General features: G+C 48.3%; 1 protein-coding gene across 2 annotated transcripts in view; it reads right to left on the bottom strand.

Annotated features, from left to right (window-relative positions):
* The window catches only part of Jakmip3 (Janus kinase and microtubule interacting protein 3), a 109,733-nt gene extending 91,907 nt beyond the window's left edge, over nt 1-17,826 (bottom strand). Inside the window, exon 1 of one of the 2 annotated variants that reach the window (XM_051145528.1) lies at nt 17,781-17,826. The gene's annotated coding sequence lies outside the window, so the exon portion shown is untranslated. Of the gene's footprint in view, nt 1-17,406; nt 17,491-17,780 lie in introns of those variants that run through there. The other variant, XM_051145527.1, reaches the window with a different exon arrangement.
* Between the last annotated feature and the right edge of the window lie 4,336 nt (nt 17,827-22,162).

The following is a 22,162-nucleotide window of genomic DNA, read 5'->3' as shown; positions in this document are numbered from 1 at the left end:
ATTGTCATCACTGTGACTGACTATCCAGGGTTAGACAGGTCAGAAGCCACCTAACAATCCCAGAGCATGGAGACGTGATAGCCCACAATGTCCCTCTGTCATGCCCAACCTTGAAGTCCCCTAAACCTTGGGAGCTGTGCCAAGCAATGGACTCCACAGCCCTGGAAAAGGTGGCCAGTGAATTGACATAGCCCCTCCCACTGCTTTGTGTAATAGGTGTGCCTGGGTCCCTTTGGAACAAGTGGCACTCACAGGTTCTAGGAGCAGCACCAATAGAGCACTATGCACATTCATCCCCAGGAGCCCCAAGACCTGGGGCCCAGGAGGAATATGGACCAGTGCACACTCACAGGAAAGAGAGCTGAGGATTCCACAGAACCCCTGTCTGGCCTTGGGGAGACAACTGGCAGGGCCTCTTGCTGGGGTGTCTTCTGAGTACCCTCCCTGACTTATACAGTATGCAAAGTGAACACAGCACTATTATGTCCTTGCTAGTTAGCATATGTCATGCAAACCACAGCAGAGAATGCACAGCATTCATGCTGGCGGAGCAGGGAAGAGGATGGTGCCACTTTCACGTGGGTTAATACGGAGCACAGCTGCTGCCTTCAGCCCAGAGTACCCAGCACCGAGGGCCCCACATTTCTGCCACACTGGAAGGGAGGAGGTACCTTTTTGTGGGGCTATAGAAGCCAAAAAGGCACAAATAGTACCTGTCATGTTGTAACTGCTGGCCTCCTGGCTTTGACCATATGCTGGGTTCTCTTATGTGCTCTGCACTGGGTCTCAGCCAGTCCTGATACCAACTGAGAGGGTGTGAATGTTCTGAACACTTTCTGTCCAGCATAGCCTGAGAGCAGAGCACTTGGCCATGTATTTGTGCACACTTTGGGTTTCAGCTTTGTGACCGCTGCAGGGTGTGACCTATGCCCTGCTCAGCACTCTAGAAACAGAGTCTCCTTTGCACAAGGCATACATAAGCAATGCCCTGCCAGCAGGGTCAAGAGGGGCATTCTGCACTCCCCTTCCCTTTCTGTGCCTGGCAACTGTGACCTTTGTTGCACTTGCTTCTCTTGAAGGGGGATTGCTACAGCCATAGTAGAAGCCAAGCAACAATACCCCCATCACATACCCTGCAGGTAGCCTACCCTCCCTCCTCAAAGTGGTTTTCCCTACCCCTGATCCCTGGGGTCCCTTCCTAAGATACCTACAAGCCTTGTCTCAAATCTTAAAGAGGAGGAGAGAAACTCTGGGGAAATGCAGGCTGACAGCTTATGCCTGGGGTCGTGGAGGGGATGAATATGATTCTGGGAGCTAAAGAAGAAATCTGGAACACAGAGCAGGAATCTGGAACCCAGGACAGGAGTCTAGAACCCTGGGGTGGGAATCTAGAACCCAGAGCCTGGAATCCAGAGTTTGGGTTTGCAAACTAGGACAAGAGTCTAGAACCCAGAGTGTGAGTCTGGAAGCCAGGACAAGAGTCTGGAGCCCAAGATGGGAGTCTGGAAGCCAGGACAAGATTCTGGAACTCAGGATGCCAGTCTGGAACTCAAGAAGACAGTCTGGAGGCCAGGGGAAGAGTCTAGAACCTAGGGTGAGAGTCTGGACTCAATAGATTTTGGCACATCATATGGGATTCCAAAAAGAATATTTGTCATACTTGCTTGGGTAAGCCCCTGCCGCTGCTGGGCCTGGGGAGGTCCTGTCTCTGGTATCCAACAGTAGAGGGGGGAAGGGGCTGCAGCATCTGCTTGATCCCAGGGCTCCATAGCTGAGCAAAGACAGGAATTGGGTCCCTGAAGAACACCTCAAGTCTCACCAGTCGCTAGCTTAAAGCTCATCATGGCTCCAGAGCCCATGTGATGAAGGGAGAACCAATCTCTGAGGAATTACAACCCCACATGGACTAGTCACACAGACAGCCAGATTTCCCCACTCCCAGACCTGCAGCTCCACACCACAAAAACTGAATCAGGGGAGAGAAGCATGGGTCTTCTGAGGATGTTTGACATAGGATCTAGGGTGATAGTGACCCCAAGAGATACAAAATGCCATCAGGGGTTCATGGAGTATAAGGTTGTGGAGTATAAGGGTTGGGGTAGTGGATGAAGCCAGTGCCGTACAGCTGTTTCCTTCAGATTTGATTATCATAACCACGTGCATCTTGTAACAGAGAAGCCGTGATGGCCTCATGAGATTGTGCCCATTAACGTTCTCCTGTGGAGGGAAGGGAGTCACAGACTCTGCAAGATTCCAGTTGCCGCTATGTAAAACCCAATCAGTTGGCTGGGAACTTATAGAAGTGGAGCTGCCTGCAGGTCACCCACAGGGCTTCCCAAGGTGAGTCTCCCATGCTCCATAGGTAGCCTACATAAAATCATGGGCTCACTGACCTGGACTTGGATGGACCCTTCCCTTGTTCTGTCCCTGGCCTGTCTGTCCTGGGTGAATAGATTTCTTTTTAACATCTTCCCAAGAAGAGCCACACAACACTCAACCTACAGGGTGCAGAGTTGGGAGCGGGGCTCCTTTTCTGGGAAGTCAGAGGCAGCAGATGGGGCCCCACAGCTGTACCCCACACTCTGGCTGAGCCAACAGGGAGAATCTCCTTATTCTAGATGAGGCCCAGAAATGAGTTTTAGAGGCTCAGAGAGTCAGGGGGCAGCCACACCAAAGCCTCTCAGTCCACCCGGAAGACCTGTAACCAGCCAGTCATAGTAGGGTCAGGAACAGGAGAAACTCGACGCTCCAGTGGCAGCTGCCATGCCTGATGCAGGTCTTTACTGCTCAAACTGGTAAAGCCCAGACAAGCTGTTCTACCATCCACCTAGCAACCGTCTCCATTCCATACTCCAATAGCAGGGAGGAGGGACAATAGCCTGTTCGCATGTGGGAAGTACATCAGTCACCCTTCCTCCCCTCAGCCTTGTCCAAGCTTGTAAAGACCCCCAGCTCCATCCAGGGTGGACTCACAGAGATCTAAGCAGACTTCAGATCACATGTTGTCTGCCATCTTGTAGGAAGCATGTAGAATGGAGCATCCACCATCATGCCCAAGTGCTGGTAAACAGTCCCGAGCTATCCTGTGAGTCTTACTGCAGCAAGCCCTGCTCACCTGAGACACCTGGCAGCCCCGGCAGTAGCAGGCAGAGTCTGGTTTGAGGCCTGTGTGTTAAGGGAAGAACCACTTTGTTCTTTCAAAGATTTTATGGCCCGTTCCCCATTCCTGTGAGGACAGAACATTCAGACAGTTTCTGTGCCTTTCTACTCAGGAGCAAAGATGAGGGCTTTCCAAGCATTGACTTGAGCCCAAGGCAGGGGGCAGGAAAAGTCACACCCCCTTGTGTCCTTCTAAAGAGCTTGGTGGCCCCTCTCCAGCTGTGAGACTCACTCTCTGGGACTTCCCTCAATGTCAAGGTTATTAGACGTGTGCATTTCAAAAACTTTTATCCTCCTCGTGAACAACAGTAAACTGCAAAAGCGTTAGGGGCGCGCCATATCTACCACTTCCAGGCAGCTGGCTCTGGGCACTTTTGTTAGCAAAGCTTCACAGGCTGGGCTGTAGAAAATGTCAAGGTATTGGGAAGGCAGGACTCAGCAATGCAAGAGGAAGTACCCAAAGCCCACTGCCCACTGGGAATAAGGCTAGGTTGTGCCCGGATTTTAGACGGTGGAGTCAGACTTTGAGCCACAAGTACCTCTTTGACTTGAATCCAGAAAGTGGTAGAACCTTTAAGAAGCAGGTCCCAGTGGAGGATGTTGGGTTAGAGGGTGTGCCTTTAAGGGGACACTGGGACCACAGTGCCATCCTGACCACCACTAGATGACCAGTCTCCTGTACTATGGCGTGCAGTGGCAGCATCGGCTCACGGACCCCGGAAGTTAGTCACGGCCTCTACAATCCTGAACCAAAACTTTCTTTCTTGGTAAGCTGATTATCACAGGAACAGAAAACTCACCATAATGACAAGTTTGTAGCCAATGCTGGTAAGGGCAGACAGACAAGGGCAGTACCAGGTAGACCAGGCTCAACAGTGCCTTGCAAATTCATTTGGAATGGCTTTGTTCCCTATCAAATTCCAGTGTATAGGTGAGGCTGAAATTTCTCCTCGAGGTCTTTGACCCAGATGAGGAAAGCAGAGTTTGATACCCACAGTTCCTATGGAGAGAAGGCTAGTTATCGGGGTGAAGGCGACCTCTGGTGTGAGAGGAGTCAAAACCAGGATGCCAATGCTAGGCTCCTGCTGACAAAGTTCCCAAGTTGAAACAAAAAGTTTAAGATGTTAAGCAAAGAGAAACAGCAAGGTCAGGCAGGGATACGACACACACATGAGCAGGCATTAATTAAAGCCGAGGCTTGAGGCAACCTGCATGCCCAGACCCTGCCAGCTGGCTCTGCTGACATGTGGACCATGGCTGTGATTTGCCACTCTCTCTCTTTTCCTCTTTCTGGTTCATCATAGCCACCAGGCACTCTGGCAGAGCTGACTGGCATCCGGTACCCCCTCTAATGCTGAGGGAGAAAGGCTGCGTTTTAATCTACTCACACCACGTCTCAAATGCTGCTGCGTTCTCCACCCGAGGCACCAAAGCACAACTCCACAAGCACTCTGTGGGCTGCTAGAGGAGGAGGGCATTTGTCATGGATACTGGGACAGCCCACTTCACACACCTGCTCCAGCCTCTCTGAGGCTATCTGCGGAGATGCTGGGCCTGTGAATCAATTTCCCTGGCCACCAAGAACCAAAGGGCTCCTGTGGAAATAGTTTGTTCTCCACTTCCTAGGTAAGAGCTCAACTTGAACAGCTGTCAAAGGGAAGAAATGGCATGAGTGCCAGCGGCCAGTCCTAGAACAGCCATCTAGGAGGCAGGGACAGAGGCTAGCCAGTTTAGTGAAATCAAGGAGCTCCATAGTTAATGAGACACCTCCCTCAAAAGGTTTTTTTTCCCTTTATTTCTTGAGACAGGGCTTCTCTGTGTAGCCCTGGCTGACATGGAACTCACTCTGTAGACCAGATTGGCCTGGAACTCAGAGACCCTCCTTCCTCTGCCTCCCAAGTACTGGGATTAAAGGTGAGTACTACCACCTGCCTGGTCCCTGCTTCAAAAAGTAAAGATGGTGATCTTTGGGCCTACACACACACACACACACACACACACACACACACACACACACATCTCTATCCTATGGCCCAGCAGTTCTACTAGGAGGAATTTCTCCAGAAATACTAAAGTGCCCACAGACTTGTACAAGAGTGATCATCATAAAAGATCATGTACGATTGGACTAACCAGCTCCTTAAACCATACAAATAACTCCACAGCCTTAAAAAGTCTTCACAGATCTACACTTAAAGTCAGAAAATACCAAAATTGTCAAGCAAATGTGACTGAAAAAGAAAAGAAGCAGATCCCAGTCTGCATCACTCCTGCTGTTCACCCATTCCAGCGTCAGGCCCTTATGGCAAACAAAGGCAGGCCAGGAAAACTCACAAGGGATAGACAGGAAAGGAAGGAGTTAGTACACAGCCCACCAGCTAGAGGAAACTGTGAGTTGCTGGCTAGGTCACAGCAAGGTCTCAAAGAACTCAGAAGGCCACCTCCTCCCCCTAGGAAAAGAGCAAGCATGCAGACATGTGACATACAGGCATGTGACTTAATGACAGGTAAGGGTAGGGTAGGGATGTAGTTTAACAGCAGAGTGCTTGCCTAGCCTGTTTGAAGCCCTGGGTTCAATCCTCAGAGCCACTCATAAAAATCTACCATGTTGGATTGTATCTCAGTGCTAGCACTAGCCTAAAGAGGCGAGGGTATCCGGGCATGGTGCGCACACTTGTAATCCCAGCACTAAGAAGGCTGAGGTGAAAGAACAGGCAAGCTCAAAGCCAATCTGGGCTACATAGAGGGAAGAAGAGGCAGGGGAAAGGGATGATGGTGCAAAGAGGAAGAGAGAAGACAGAGAGAAGAGAGCAGAGGAGAGTAGAGGAGACCCTGACTGAGGTAAAGACAGTCAGACAAAGGGGACAGAAAGCAGAGGACAACAGAGATCATATTTAAAGCTATAACCAGGAATGTCTCCGCAGTTAAGAGCATTGGCTGCTCTTCCAGAGGACAAGGGTTATTATTACAGCACTAATATGGAAGAATACAACTTTTTCTGTAACTTCAGGTCCAGCGCCCTCTTTTGGCCTTCTTGAGCACTGCACATACATGCTGCACTGACATAAACAGCCAAAATATCCATACACAGAAAATAAATAAATAAAAATTAAAGCTATAACAAGAAAGTTGCCCACATAGATTTTTAAAACCTGAATTTCAAAGGGCTCACCAGGTCCCTAGAAGACTAAATCCAGTTTATTGACTTCAACACGTATCTAGTAAACCTATAAGATATCAAAGCTAAAGATAAAATCCTTGAGGCTTTCAGGCAAAAAGATCAATAAAGCTCCAGAAGCAAGAGCAGACAGGCATGAAGCTCTAGACACACGGCTGGTGCAGTGAGTGCATGCCTATCACCCCAGCACTGTGGGAGGCTAGGGCACAAGGACCTTAGCTCAAACCCAGCCTGGGCTACAGAGTGACATCCTCTCTCTTGACCCAGGGTCTTAGTCAGGGATTCTATGCTGTAAAGAGACACCATGACCACTGCAACTCTTATAAAGGACAGCATTTGGTTGGGGCTGGCTTAGAGCTCAGAGGTTGAGTCCATCGTTGTCTTGGTGGGAAGCATGGTGGGAAGTAGGCACACATGGTGCTGGAGAGGTGGCTGAGAGTTCCAGATCTAGTTAGGCAGGCAACAGGAAGAGACTCTGAGACCTCAACCCCATCCACCTCCAAAGCACTTCCTCATATAAAGCCCCACCTCCCAATAATGCCACACCCTTCGGACCATAGGACTCAAACACTTGAGTCTATGGGGGCCATTCTTTTTTCTTTCTTTCGTGGTTTTTTGTTTTTTGTTTGTTTGTTTGTTTGGTTGGTTGGTTGGTTGGTTTTTCGAGACAGGGTTTCTCTGTGTAGCCTTGGCTGTCCTGGACTCACTTTGTAGACCAGGCTGGCCTCGAACTTACAGAGATCTGCCTGCCTCTGCCTCCGGAGTGCTGGGATTAAAGTCATGTGCGCTAAAGCCCAGCTATGGGGGCCATTCTTATTCAAACCACCACCCAGGCTTATGGAAAGCTTGCAGGGGCCTCTCTGTCTCTAAAAGTCGAAACTTGAGACAGTCATAAAGCTAAGTAAAGGCTGTTGTCACTGGAATTTAGCCTTGGCATAAAGTAACTACCTGGGTCCTAAGCATATCGCCAAGGGGTGGGAGCCATCTTTCCTCACCACAAAACGCCGTTTAGTGGATACAAATGGGAAGAAAGGACTTGCAGTCTTGGGAGCTCCGCACCAGAGCCCACAGATGCTAGTGTGGACTTTCTGAGTCAGCCGCAGAAGCTGTAAATGACAGCCCAGGCTCTGTGTGACATCGAACAACTAGCTAGGGATAGCTGCCACTTTATAGAGCATTTCACACAGGGCGCTGGCAGTGGGAAGTGCAGGAAGTCCAACACCCTGGATCCAGTGTCCTTACTGAAGGTCCCAGATCACACCCTCCTTCAGATCATGACACACCAGATAAACCCAACTTTACAAACACCTCCAAAAACCATCCATGGCCTCTCAGGCCTTGAGGCCATGGGAACTGTAAGGCTGAGTCAGGGGCCTCATCACTGGTGCAACATGAGGACCAGGATGGAACCCTGGGTCAGGAAATAAGACAGGTTGATAGGCTTCTTCTTTAAAAACAAACAAACAAACAAACAGAAAACCAGAGGCTCACTGTGTAGCCCTGTCTAGACCTCATTAGATAGACCAGGCTGGCCTCAAAGTTATAGAAATCCCTCTTGCCTCTACCTCCTGAGTGCTAGGACTAAAAGCCAGGCTAATAGTTCTGTTTTAATGTTCTGCTTTTGATAAATATGGATTGTCCACACAACATGCAAGAGGTGACTCAGTGGAGTTTTGTAGTTTTTCTGTAATCTACAATTGGGGCACGAATATAGAAAGGGGACTATGGGAGGGGAGGAAGAGGTCTAAAGGGAAGCTAGCGCTGTGGCTTGCAGCTGTAATCCCAGCACTCTCCCAGGAGAGGCAGGCAGATAGATCTCTGTGAGTTCAAGACCAGCCTGGTCTACAAACTGAGTCCAGGTCAGCCAAGGCTACACAGAGAAACCCTGTCTTGAAAAACCAAAAAGAAAAGAGAAAAGAGAATAGAAGTGGAGTGGACCAGGGAGGAAAGGGACCAGCCGAGGGGACAGAGGACAGAGGAGGGAAATGAAGGAAGGAACAGATAAGAATGAAACGTGAAGCCCATGCTGTACATGCCAGCATGGAATCTGTATTCCCGGGTTCCCAGTACCTGTCTTGAAAAAACAAAAAAAAAAAAAAAAAAAAAAAAAAAAAAGAAAAGAAAAAAAGGAAAAGAAAAGAAAGAATGAAATATAATGAAATGCATTTCTTTGTATACTAACCAAAACTTAACTATAGTTTTAACATATGTATAAAGAAGCCATAGTATAACTCATTACTTTGTATGCTAATGTGAAACATTTCATTGAAAAATAAATAATTAGGACCAGCAAGATGACTCAGTGGGTAAAGGCACCTGCTGCCACGTCTGATGACCTGAGTTCAATTACTGAAACCCACATCATGGAAGGAGAGAACTGACTCCTGAAAACTGTACGCGCGCACACACACACACACACACACACACACACACACACACACACACAGGCACGCACACAGACACACACAAATAAATTAAATAAATAAATGTTTAAAATAAAATAAAATTGGACAAAAATAAAACTTTGCTTTTTAGAAAAAGATTATCAAGCCAGGCATAGTGCTGTATACCTTTAATCCCAGCACTGGGAAGACAGAGGAAGGAATTGTTAACTGAAAGCCAGCCTGTTCTATATAGCGAGTTCCAGGACAGTTAGGGCAAAAGAGGAGGAAGAGGAGGGGGAGGAAGAGAAAAGGAAAAATAAATATCAAGAAAGAATTTTTTTTTAATGAGAGCCTGAGACTGGCAGCTGCCCTGTGTCCCTCAGCAGGTGAACGGATGAAAGGGGGATGTAGCTACAATGGACCGCTCCTCAGCAAAGATGAAAGAATTATCGACACAGATGAAAGTGGGTCAGCCCAGAAACACGGCACTCATGAAAGAGCCCAGACACAAAGGCACAGCCTGCTGGGTCTGTTCTTGTGAAGTGCAGAGGCTGAGCTAATGTGCCTGGGGAGGGGACAGAGACACCTTTTCCTGTTGGGCAGCAGGGTTGGGGAAGGCTTTTGGGGTGGGGATCCTCCAGTGTGTGCCAGAGCTGGGGTGTGTGTCCCTCATACATGTGCAACCCAGGAGGAGAGGTGGTTGCCACCAAGAGATGCTACTGTGTAAATTTAACCCCCCTCCAAAGAAAAACTCTTAAAATAAAGCTTAGTTTAAGAAAGCACTATAAATAAACTCCTTCATTTTTTTCCAGTTACTTTGCTCACTGTGCTCCAGGCTCCTCTAACAGCTGGAGGGCCTGAGCTATACCGGCAGCCTTCCTCACCTGCACCTAGGGAGAGGGTGGCAGAGAGTCACTTATGGATCGTCTCAAAAAAGCTTAAAACCTACTGGAAGAGGCAGATGGGTGCCCCCCAAAGATGTCAAGAAGAAAGGAGACGTCAGTATACAAATGGCAGCAACCATAGAAGTGGATGTTCACAGTTAGTAACCAACCACCAGTGACGTGTCAATCAAAAGCACAATGTGACACCACCTTGTAGCCACCACAGAATAAACAGAAAGCCAAGTACGACACAGAATTTGCAACCGCTGGTGGGAATGGAAACTGAGGCAGACGCCATGGAAACAGCATGGCAGTACATCAAGCAGAATGCCATGTGATCTTAAGCTCCACCCTGGGTGAAGGCAGTGGTTTTGTTGTTGTTGTTTGTTTATTTTCTATGAAAGTCTCAGGGCTGGGTGTGGTGGTGCATGCCTTTAATCCCATCACTTAGCAAGCAAAAGCAGGCAGATCTCTGTGAGTTTGAGGACAAAGCTAGTTCAAGGCCAACCAGGGATAGATAGATAGATAGATAGATAGATAGATAGATAGATAGATAGACAGATAGAGTGATGGCTCAGATATTCACATAACTATGTTTATAGTGGACTCTGACAACAGGCAGTATTTAAAACAATCTCAGCTATTCCCATAGCCACACTCACAGTGGCACTATATACAAATCTAAAAGTGTGGAGCCACACACATGTGCTGAAGGATAAATGCGAAGAGATTATGGTCCTCCTCAGCCTTAGAGGCTGGAAAGACAGCTTATCAGTTAAGAACACTGTTGATTTTCTAGAGGATACTAGTTCAAATCCCAGCACCAATGTCAGGCAGCTCCCAACTGCCTGCAACTCCAGCTCCAGGGAATTTGATGCCATTTTCTGGACCTGCTGATGCCGGAGACATATACGCATGAATAAAGACTTTTTTTTTTTCATTAAAAAGAAGATGGGCTGAGTGATGGTGGTGCACACCTTTAATCCCAACACTTGAGAGGCAGAGGCAGGTGGATCTTAGAGCCTGGTCTACAGAGCAAGTTCCAGGACAGCCATGGCTACACAGAGAAACCCTGTCTCAAAAAAAACAAACGAACAAACAAACAAACGAATAAATAAATAAATAAATAAAAAGAACATGGAAGGGGATGGCAGCACATTCAGCAACATAGTACAGCATGGAGAAAAATGATGCTTGGTGAAATAAGCCAATCACAAGAAGTTCCACACTATGAGTTCACTTCTGATGTCCCCAGGACGGTCAGAAAAGAGATAGAAGCACGGGAGGCCAATGGGGAGTTGGCATCTAAGACAGATGAAGTTTCAGGGTTTAAAAAAAAATTTTTTTTTTCCCCAACAGGGTTTCTCTGTGTAGCCTTGGCTGTCCTGGACTCGCTCTGTAGACCAGGCTAGCCTCAAACTCACAGTGATCTGCTTGACTCTGCCTCCTGAGTGCTGGGATTGAAGGCATGAGCCACCATGCCCTGCTAAAAAAAGATATTTTTTTTTTTAAACAACTTTTTAATTTGTTTAATGTATGTGTCTGTGTGTCTACAGAGACCAGAAAGGGATGTCATATCTTTTGGAGCTGAAGTTACAGGCAGATATGAGATGTCCAAGGTAGGTGCTGGGAACTGGGATCAGGTCTTGTTGTGAGAAACAACATTTTATTCTCTCAGAGTTAGCCAGCCCCACCAAATTCCAATATCCCACAAGCCCTCCCCCACCGTTAAAACTTTTGTTTACACACATTGTGGATGCAGTCACCACCTGCCTTGGGATAAAAGTCAAGCACTCTTCCTGCTCCGGTGTGCTTGCTAAGCCCCACCCCTCTATCAAAAAGAAATCACTTATTCCTTTGTGCAACACCAAGATTATGTTTTGTTTCTAACATTTGGAAGAGCCCAAAGAGCTCTTAACTGCTGAGCTGTTTCTCCAGCCCCTAAAGTTTCCGTTTTGAAAGATGAAAACAGATCCGGAAGTGGGCAGTGATCATAATGGTTTCAAAAAAGGATAAATGTGCTTAATACCACAGAACCACACACTGCTCAACAGGTGCCAAATGTTGTACCGTGTTTATTTCACCACAGTTATATGCATAGCCTCCATAGCCACCTCCATCACTCTCTAAGCCTGCCATGGAATCCCTCGGTGGGAACACTGGGAGATAGTGGCTGCTTCCTCTGGTGCCTCCAGAAAGGCCTCACTGACCTTGCCTTGGGTAGCCCTACCTGTCCGTCCCCACCCTCAGAGTCAGGGCTTGTGCTGGGATAAAGGTAGGTGTGAGAAAATCTTGAATCGCATTTTCACTTGGGTTTACTTCCTGGGTTACTTCCAAAATGTTCTCCTCCTCCTGGGGTTTTAATTCAAATACTACAGACAAAAAAAAAAAAGAAAAGAAAAAGAAAAAAGCCAGAGCATTAGCTTTGCAGCCCAGGGAAGAGTACACAGGCTCCCAAGCCCTGGCTCCAGAGGATGCCTCTCCCTGGAGTAAGCTGATAGCTGTGGCAGCTGGAAAGTCCCCCTAACTTAGGCTTCCTGGTGATATCGATTCTTCAACATGTCACCCTGAACTGGCGAGGACACAGGCTTCACCGGTGCCCTGTGGATGTGGCAAAGAACAGGCACCTGCCGACCTCCCATCAAAGGTGAGCCCTGGGACGACACACTCCAGCTCTGCATTTTCCCACTCTTTTTGTTTTGTTTGTTTGTTTGTTTGTTTTTTGTGTTTTGTTTTTTGAGACGGAGTTTCTCTGTGTAGCCTTGGCTATCCTGGACTCACTTTGTACACCAGGCTGGCCTCAAACTTACAGAGATCTGCCTGCCTCTGCCTCCTGAGTTCTGGGATCAAAGGCATGCGCTACCACCGCCTGGCCATTTCTCACTCTTCAAGACACCAACCTAGAATAGCCTGGGTGTAACAGGAACATGCACGTAGCAGGAACATGTGTGTAGCAGGAACACCAAATGGAAATACCAAGGCCATCAACATCAGCAGAGGGGAAACAGCCAAGTTAGAAAGTAAGCCATCAAAAGGCTAGGTGTGGTGGTGCACACCCATAATCCCGACATACAGGAGGCCAGGACAGGAGAACTGCATTAAATTCAAGACCAAGCTGGGCTACATAGTGAATTCAGCCCAAGCCAGCCTGGGTTGCACAGTGAGACTCCATCTCAAAACAACAAAAGAAAAAAAAAATGAAATAAAGAAAAGAAAAAAGAAGGCTGTAGAGATAGCTCAAAAGGTCCTAACCACTCTATGAAAGTGTGAAAACTTGAGTTTGAATCCCCAGAACCCATGAGAAAAATCCAGGTGTGGGTAGCATGTCAGCGATCCTTGCACCTTTCTGTGAGATGGGAGTTGGAGACAGAAGAACCCAAAAGCCCTGGAGACAGCCACCCTGAAACTTGCAGTAGCAAACAAGAGACCCTGTCTCAAGGTAGAAGTTGAGGATCAAGGGCTGGAGAGATGGCTCAGAGGTTAAGAGCACTGTCTGTTCTTCCAAAGGTCCTGAGTTCAATTCCCAGCAACTATGTGGTGGCTCACAACCATCTATAATGTGAACTGGTGCCCTCTTCTGGAGCGCAGGTGTACATGCAGGCAGAGCACTGTATACATAATAATAATTAAATCTTAAAAAAAAAAAAAAAAGTTGAGAATCCAAATCTTCCTCTGGCCTCCATATATGTATGGTATGATGTATGCACCCATTTGCATGCCTGAGCACACACACACACACACACACACACACACACCATACATACATACATACATATATATGTACACAAAAGAGAAAGGAAGAAAGCAGGCAGAAGTGGCTTTCTGAGTGGCCAGCAACCTGCTTGTGTCTAATATCTGAAGGGTGATTTGAATAAACAGTCATTCTGGAACATCGGACTGTGTGGAATCAGAGCTGTAGAGGAATCCAGAACATGCAAGCACGGCGGTAAGGTCAGCAAGGCCCTCACGGTAAAAAGACTGTTGTCAGCCGTGGTGGCGCACGCCTTTAATCCTAGCATGCGGGGAGGCAGAGGCAGGCGGATTGCTGTGAGTTCGAGGTTAGCCTGGTCTACAAAGTGAGTCCAGGACAGCCAAAGCTACACAGAGAGACCTGTCTCAAAAAATGAGAGAGACAGAGAGGGGGAGAGAGAGAGAGAGAGAGAGAGAGAGAGAGAGAGAGAGAGAGAGAGAGAGAGAGAGAGAAAGAAAGACTGTTGTCACCAGTTGCTCCATGCTGGACCTGCCCTCACATCTTCCAGTCCCAGTAAGGGACAAGGAACACTAGGTAAATCCAACCTGGCTGACTATAGAAGGGAGTGAAGAAAGAGGCACACAACATGAAAAGGGAACCAGGACCTCCAAAGGGAACCAGGTAGAATGTCCCTGAGGACACCATAGTAGACCCTGCCCTTGAGTTTCACTTATGGCCAGGGACAGTTTAAGCCCCTCTGCAGCTCAGCTGTGCCCTTTACGGTAACAGCCACACCAAGCAACAGCTTTTGTTCAATGCCATGTATTCCTAGACAACCACCAACAATAGGGAACACCTACAGGGTGTGAGGAGACCCAGTGGATATAGTAGTCTTGCTGGTCTGGGCCAGCCAGTGTGGGCTGCGCCCCAACCAAGCCTCTTATATTCTTAGTACTCAAAGGAAGCAGCTAAGTAGGCCATGACCATGGCTAGCATCATGCCCACCCCAACTCCAGGCTGTGACACCTGTACCCAAGCTGGGCCAGCAATTCCAGGGACACAGCCCTTGGTGCTGTCCCCTTCCCCAGCACCATGCCTAGCTCCCACACACAACCTCCCCAGACCGGGCAAGTCCAGAAGAACACACATAGCCCTCCCTGAGGCCACTTCCTTCCCAGCCAACTCTTGACTTCCTAGAAGACACTTGTGATACTATAGGTGACCAACAGCAATTCCATTAGCATAAGGTGGGTTGAGAGCGCTCATCAAGCAGGGGTTGAAAAACGTGACGTGCACCTGGTAAGGTAGCACTTGACAAAGAAGGAAATTGCACCGTGAACAGTAGCATAGTTGAACATGTATGGCTCCACTTATGAGGTATCCACCATGGTCAAGCCAGACAGTCATGAGATTGCAATGGTGGGCAGTAGAAGCAGGCACGAGCTCTAGCTATCTGCTATAAAGGACAGCGTGACTAGCACTGGCGGTTGGCCATGATTGACGCTGGAAGTATTATGAATTTTGGGCTTCTCTCTCATTGCTGCTACCCAATACTCAGCCAAGGGGAACTTAAAGAGGAGTGATTTTATTGTAGTTCAGTTTCACAGCAGGAGGGCATGGCGGCTGGGACTCTGAAGACAAGATGTTCACACGTGACATTTCACGCTGAAGCCATTATACTTAGAATCTGTTAAGAAGACAGACATCCTGAAAAGTGCTCTCACCTGCCATAGTAAAGGCAAAAATAGAAAGGAGGCAGGGAAAGAGACCATCTGGCTGTTCTGATGGAGAAGGCCATGCTGTTCTCACTAGAGACCTAGGCAAGGTGGTGGTGAAGGGTTCGTGTACTTCAACCCTGGTGCTACTTATGAAAGGATTCCTCTTTCTTATCTTTTCATTTCTCATAGTAACACATTCTACTGATTTTGGTATTGAGATAATGTCATATTCTGTAGCCCAGGTTGGTCCAGAAAACACTACATAGCCCAGTCTAAACTCAAAGCAATCCTCCTGCCTCAACCCTCAGAGTGCTAGGTTCATAGATGTGAGCCACCATGCACAGCAATAATTTTTAAATTATTGTAACATTTTCCCCCTCTCCTGAATTTTGAAAGCACATGGAACACAAACTTTGGTACCCAACCCCCAGGCCTTGAACTGGCTGGCTGGCTGAGGGGTTGGCTGAATGCCATCAATGGCCACCTGTGTTCAAATCATGGGTGGCAGATTCCTTCAGCATGAGAAACAGGAGAAGCAGGCTAGCAAAAACCACTAGTGACAGGTTCCCGGGCTATCGGGACTCAGCCTTCATCCATCTTTTCCTCTCCAAATCACAATGTTTGATTATCTATTTTTTGAACTAGCTGTGATGGCTTGTAAATGGCTAGCTGACTACTCTTTTGTTGTTGTTTTTTTGTTTATTTGTTTGTTTGTTTGTTTTTTGTTTTTTTTCTTTTCTTTTTCTTTTTTTTTTTTTTTTCGAGACAGAGTTCCTCTGTGTATCCTTGGCTGTCCAGGAGTCACTTTGTAGACCAGGCAGGTGACAAACTCACAGCAATCTGCCTGCCTCTACCTCCCGAGTGCTGGGATTAAAGGCGTGCGCCACTACGCCCGGCCATGACTTCTCTTTTTTTAAACTAGTGTCAGACCAGTTTGTATGGCATTTCCTTACAGCTGGGGAACCTGCTGGTTCTGCCAGGACAATCCCTGGCAAGGGGACACAGGTCCACTGGCACCGAAAACCACATGGACCCACCTGGGCTTGACCAGCTCTCTTTCTGCCGAAAAAAGTCTTCAGTGTTTTCTGTGCCTCAAAGCTTGGTTAGAAGAAGGTAAACCAGGCTCAGCCAAGCCTCCAGGGTAGAGAGAAATACTCGGGTCACTGCTGTAAGGGTGTCAGTTCACAAGCACAGTTGGCTTCCTGAGAGAAGAGGGCCAAGAAGGCCCTGTGCTCCTCGTTTTAATTCTATATTAAAATGGGAAAGAGGACCCTAGCCTTCTTCGCTCCACCCACACCGCAAGCTGGAAGCATTCCCTGCCACAACTCAGCTCTTCTAGTCTGGGCCCCACAACCAAGGCCAGAGCCATTTCTGGTGTCCTGCTGTTCTGCCAGTGAGCACCCAGATCTTAGTCACTGCAGCTTCACCACCAGCTTACTATATTTGCAAGCAGCCTGCAAAACCCGTTTCACCGCCTTATGGAGAAAGCTTGAATCTAGCTGGGAAACAGAAGGTTTTTATTTTCTTTCTTTCTTTTTAATTCCAATGTTTTTTAAAACAGGCAAGGTCGAACTAATAGGCAGATCTTTTGCCTAGGAAAACTGGCCAGGCTAGTGTCCTCTCACCAACTCCCTAACGCAAGCAAACAGTAATTCAGAGGCCTCGCACATCCTCAGCATCCCAGTTCTGTGCGTCCATCTCATCTCGGAAAGGGGGACACGGAAAATAATTTAAGCCATCTGCCAAAAGAATAAAAATCTAAAAAGGCCCGGCAGCACCATTCTGAAGGAGATTCTATGGTTAGGACTAGTCGAGAGTCCCCAGCGGCGGCAGCCGCGGCGGCGCACCTGCGCGTCCACACCCAGCGCAGCGTCACCCTCATCTCCTTAGGCCTGCGCAGGGCTGGCTCTGCTCCCGCACACCGCGGGAAACCGGTGCTGTGAAATAAATGGCCAGTGGAGCGCGAGAAATCTCCTAGAGAGGCAAAGATCTCAATCCAGGCAAGGCCTCCCGAACCCCCGACCACCCGGAGAGTCAAGCAAGCCCCGCCACCATGCTCCATGCCGGTGCCACCCTGCTCCATCCCAGTGCCACCCTGCGCGACCCTGCGAGAGAGTCGCTACCCTGCGCCATCCCTTCCACCCTGGGCGTCACCACTCTTTTCTATTCCGGTGCCATCTCCGCCACCCTGGGCGTCACCACCTCGCTCCATTCCTATGTCATCCCCGGCACCCGACACCACCTCCAGCCCACAGCGCAGGGCATCCGTCAGCCCTGGACACTCGGTGCCAGGCGCCAATGGAGCGTATAGGGCCCTGCAGAGTGCGCCCCTCGTCCCCTCCCGGGTTAACTGTGGGGTGCGATGAATCCTGAGGACCGCGCCGCTGCTCACCAAGGTTCCCGGCGATCAGGCTTCAGGCGGCAGCGTCCGACGGGCTCAGCCATCGCAGTGGCGCTGCGGCGGGCGGGGGCCGCGCGTCACCGCGGGCAGCGCCCCGAACCCCGGCCCGCCCCTGCGGGCGCTCCAGCCCGCGCCGGCCCAGCGTCGCCCGCCCCCTGCTTTCCCCAGTTCGCTCCGCTTATTCCTTTAAGAAACAAGTCTTGTATCCGTTAAAGTGAGAAACGACATTGCTGAAAATGACCCTGGTGCTGCAGAGGACCCTGCTGCGCCGGGTGGGGATCTAAAAGCCAGCCAGATTTAATGTGTCTGCGGGTCGCCAAGGGCCACACTCGTGCGAGGGACTATCCGTGGTAGGAGTCACTCACCCTCATTGCGTGCTGGATGTGAGCAGCCATGAGCAGCGCCCTCGAGTTGCACGTGGGTGTTCCAACCCTTAACCCTTTGCGTCCCAGCTCCAAGAGCTGCTTTCCAGGGCTCGGTAGGGAGAGAAACGTTTTTCAGGACTCAGTGAGCAAATGTTAGTCCGCATTCTAGCACTCAAAGTCTGTCCTCCCTGCTTCCCTTTGCCCATGCCCCTTCTTAACTATAACATAGGATCCTTGGGTGTTCTGGAACTTACTGTATTGGCCAGGCTGGCCTCAATTTACAGTGAGCCCCCTACCTCTGCCTCTAAAGTGCTGGGATTACAGGTACGGTAACAACTGGCTTTTTAAAAAATTCTGTGACAGGTTTCACTATCTTCTTCTGGCTATGTAGCCTGGGGACTCCTGAACTTGCAATATTCTTCCCTCAGCCTTCTGGGTGGTTGAGATTAGAGGTCTGTATCTCCATGTTGGGTTTCTTTGCCACTTCTAAACATGTCCAGGTGTGGTGGCATTATCCAAGTCCAGAAGGCTGGGGTAGGAAGATTGTTAGAGCTCAGCCCGGGCTACATAGTAAATTTCAGGCCAACAAGGGCTACAGGGTAAGATTCTGTCTCAAGCCAAACCAACAACAAACCGCACAAAATATATAAATACTCTGTCTGGGCCTTCACTCGATAGAGTCCTAAGCTGCTAGATGGTTGAATGACAGGACAAATGCAGGGAGGGTGAATACTTGACTGAAGAGCCCCATTCAAGTAGACGGAATGCAGCGCACACACGCACGCGCACACACGCACACACGCACGCACGCACGCACGCACACACTGGGGGATGGGGATGGAGGGTGTCAGGCGGCAGAGTCTTGAGGTAACAGTCCTCAGAGGACTGCAAACAAAAGTCATACCCAAAAGTAAGGGTCTGTTCAAATAAAGATAGAAGATCACTGCTTGCTCCCCAGGGTATGAGGTGGGTCCACACCGCAGGGCAACTGGGAATCTCTAGCACTGCCAGGCGTCTTGGAACCTGTGCCAGCCTCAAAGGTAGAATCATTGGTGCCCTGGCTCTACTCTGTACGCCTCAGCCAGCTTGTTTAGGGACCTTTCCAAAACACTACAGCTGCAGGTGGAATGAAGGAAGGGGAGGAGAGCAGGAAAGCAAGTGTGCCCAGAGGGACGCTGCCTCTGCCACAAGATGAAGAAGTTCTTGACATGCCTGAGAGAAATCTTCTGTTTATGACAGGGTGTCGTGTAGCCAAACTGGTCTAGAACTTACAGGTAGCTGAAGATGACATTGAATTTCTTATCACCTTGCCTACAGCTCTCAAGTGCTAAGATTGGGGGAAAAAAAAAAGTGCCAGGGCCAGAGAGATTGCTTAGAGGTTAAGAGCATTGTCTGCTCTCCCAGAGGTCCTGAGCTCAATTCCTAGCAACCACATGGTGGCTCACAACAATCTATAATGTGATATGATGCCCTCTTCTGGAGTACAGGTGTACATGCAGGGAGAGCACTATATTCATAATAAATCAATAAATCTTTAAAAAAAAAAAAAAAGTGCCACCATTTGAGACAGATTTCTGTGTAGCCCAGGTTGACCTTTAACTTGCTGTATAACTGGGGCGATATTGAAATCTTGATCCTTCTGCCTCCACCTCCCAAGTGTTGGGATTGAACAAGCACACCCAAATGGAAACAATCTTGTCTGTGTTTGGTTTATCAGGCTGCTTTGAATTGCAAAGTGAGAGGAGACAACTCATTGCAACTTATGGCTTTTACCACAAAGGGTGTTGTGAACTTTGGGGGCAATATGTACAAAATTTGGGCATGCATTTCTATTTGCAGCATTACCCAGTCCCATGCTGCCGCCGGAGCTAATGCTGTAGCAAGCTCTTGGTCTCTCATCCCAGCATGCCTGTGCCTTCAGCCAGGTGTCTGCGCAGCTGCTGCTTCCTGCCTGTGAAGCATGTGGGTGAGCTGTTTCTGGTATATATGGCTAGTAGGCCCCAGTGTCACTGGCCTGGGTCCCTTTGGACTAAATTGTGGCACAGTACAGAGCTGGCGGAGTTGGCAAGCTGTTAAATCAAGCCCACAAAGACTTGGTTGCCGCCACACAACATCTGACAAAGTGACATAAGGGACAAGAGGTTGATTTTGGCTCACAGTTCAGAGAGGGACAATCCATCCAGTGGAGAAAGCATGGTGGCCGAAGAGGTTTTGTTTTGTTGTTGTTGTTGTTGTTTTGTTTGGTTGGTTTTTTTGGTAGAGGCAGAAACTTCAGGAATGGATTTTTATATTTTGGAGATTTAAAAAAGAGAGAGTTTTGGCCAGAACAAGAGGTGACTATTAACTCCCGGGCCCATCCCAGGAGTTTGCATCTGCCTGCTGGGATCCACGTGGAAAAAAAAAAAAAAATGTTCCACCAACTCCTAAAGGGTCGCCACCTGCTGGAGACAAGGTTCAAACACAGGGGCCTGTAGACAGCAGACCACACACACACAGTGCCTCCCACAGTTCAGTCTGGTTTTGGGGAGTTTTTGTTTTTGTTTTTTGTTTTTCCCCGAGACAGGGTTTCTCTGTGTAGCCTTGGCTGTCCTGGAATAGCTTTGTAGACCAGGCTGGCCTCGAACTTTCAGTGATGTGCCTGCCTTTGCCTCCCAAGTGCTGGGATTAAAGGCATGCACCACCACGCCTGGCAAAAAGGAACTTTCACTGCCTCATTCTGCCTCAGTTGTAAAAATAAAAACACTGTTTGCTTTTAGAGCGAAGATAAAAATACCCAATCCCAGAGACAGAACAACCACAGTACAGTCCTTAGAGGACAGACCACAAGCAAGGCATTTCATTCATGGAAAACTTAGCTGCATTTTATTTATTTTTGAGACACAGTTTCATGTAGCTCAGGCTGGCCCTAAACTCACAATCCTCCGACCTCCATCTCCTCAGTGCTGGGACTACAAACATAAATCACCATGCCCAACTAATTAATTTTCTTCCTCCATCTCCTTTTTCTTTTTGAAAGCATCTAGACATAAAACAATGAGAGTGCTTAGGAAACCAATAACTCACCTAGCAAAACACTTTGGAGACAGGAGGGATATGCATGTTATGTGTGTGCAGTACCCACAGCTGTCTGAAGAGGGCATCAGATCCCCTGGGGAGGGAGATGAAGGCAGTTGTGAGTTGCTCAACATGGGTACCGGAAACTGAACTCAGGTCCTCTGCAAGAGCAGCAAGCACTCGCAACCACAGAACCCTCTCCAGCTCTACGTTGTTTTGTTTTGTTTTTAATTTTTATTATTTTTAATTTTTATTTTTATTTATTTATTTTTTTTTTTTATTGGTTTTCTGAGACAGGCTTTCTCAGTGTTAGCCTTGGCTGTCCTAGACTCACTTTGTAGACCAGGCTGGCCTGGAACTCACAGTGGTCCACCTGTCTCTGCCTCCTGAGTGCTGGGATTAAAGGCCCCCTAGATAGTTTTACTTTATATGTATAAGTGTTTTGCCTGGATGTCTGTCTACCACATGTGTGCTATGCCTGGGAGCCTAGAAGAGGGCATCAGATCCTCTGGAATTGACGTTACAGATACTTGTTAGCAACCCATGTTGATGCTGGGGATCAAATTGAAGTTCTCCAGAAGAGCAGTCAGTGTGCTTCTCCTGCACTCTCCTGCACTCCCCCACATCTAAAATTTAAAAACAGCTTGAAAGTAAAAGTGAGTAAAACAGACAAAACAAATTGTGGGTAAATTCCAACAGCTCTGCCCCAAGGCAAGTGTATCCATCTTACTGTCTTAAAAAATAGACTGAAGGCAAGATGCCTTTCCAGAAATAATGATAATCACTCAGAAGAAAGAGTTTGATTCATCAGGAAGACTTCCAAATTTGCGAGATGCATGTGCACAATGTTATAACTTTTTTGGGGTCTTTCTGTGTAGCCTTGGCTGTCCTAAACTCGCTTTGTAGACCAGGCTGGCCTCGAACTCACAGAGAGTCACCTGTCTCTGCCTCCCAAGTGCTAGGATTAAAGACATGTGCCACCACTGCCTGATTTACAATGACATAACTTAAACCACAGAAAGCAAATTTGACAGGCACATTAAGAAAAATGCAACCGGGCATGGTGTCAGATGCCTATGACCCCAACACTCAGGGAGGCAGAAGAAAGCCGATCTCTGTGAGTTCATGGCCATCCTGGTTTACAAAGCATGTCTAAGACAGCAAAGGCTACAGAAAAACCCTGTGCAGTGAAAGTTTTGGGTTCTTTAACAACTCAGCTATGTTATACAAATTTGTTTTTGTTTTCATCCCAAGTGTGGGATAGGGGCCTGCCTTAATTTATCCACAGCTGATAAGTGCCTCGTGGGGCGTGGATTAGCCACTGTGGC

Source organism: Acomys russatus, chromosome 5, assembly GCF_903995435.1.
Source record: "Acomys russatus chromosome 5, mAcoRus1.1, whole genome shotgun sequence".
NCBI lineage: Eukaryota > Metazoa > Chordata > Mammalia > Rodentia > Muridae > Acomys > Acomys russatus.
This window is presented reverse-complemented; position numbering and strand designations above follow the sequence as displayed.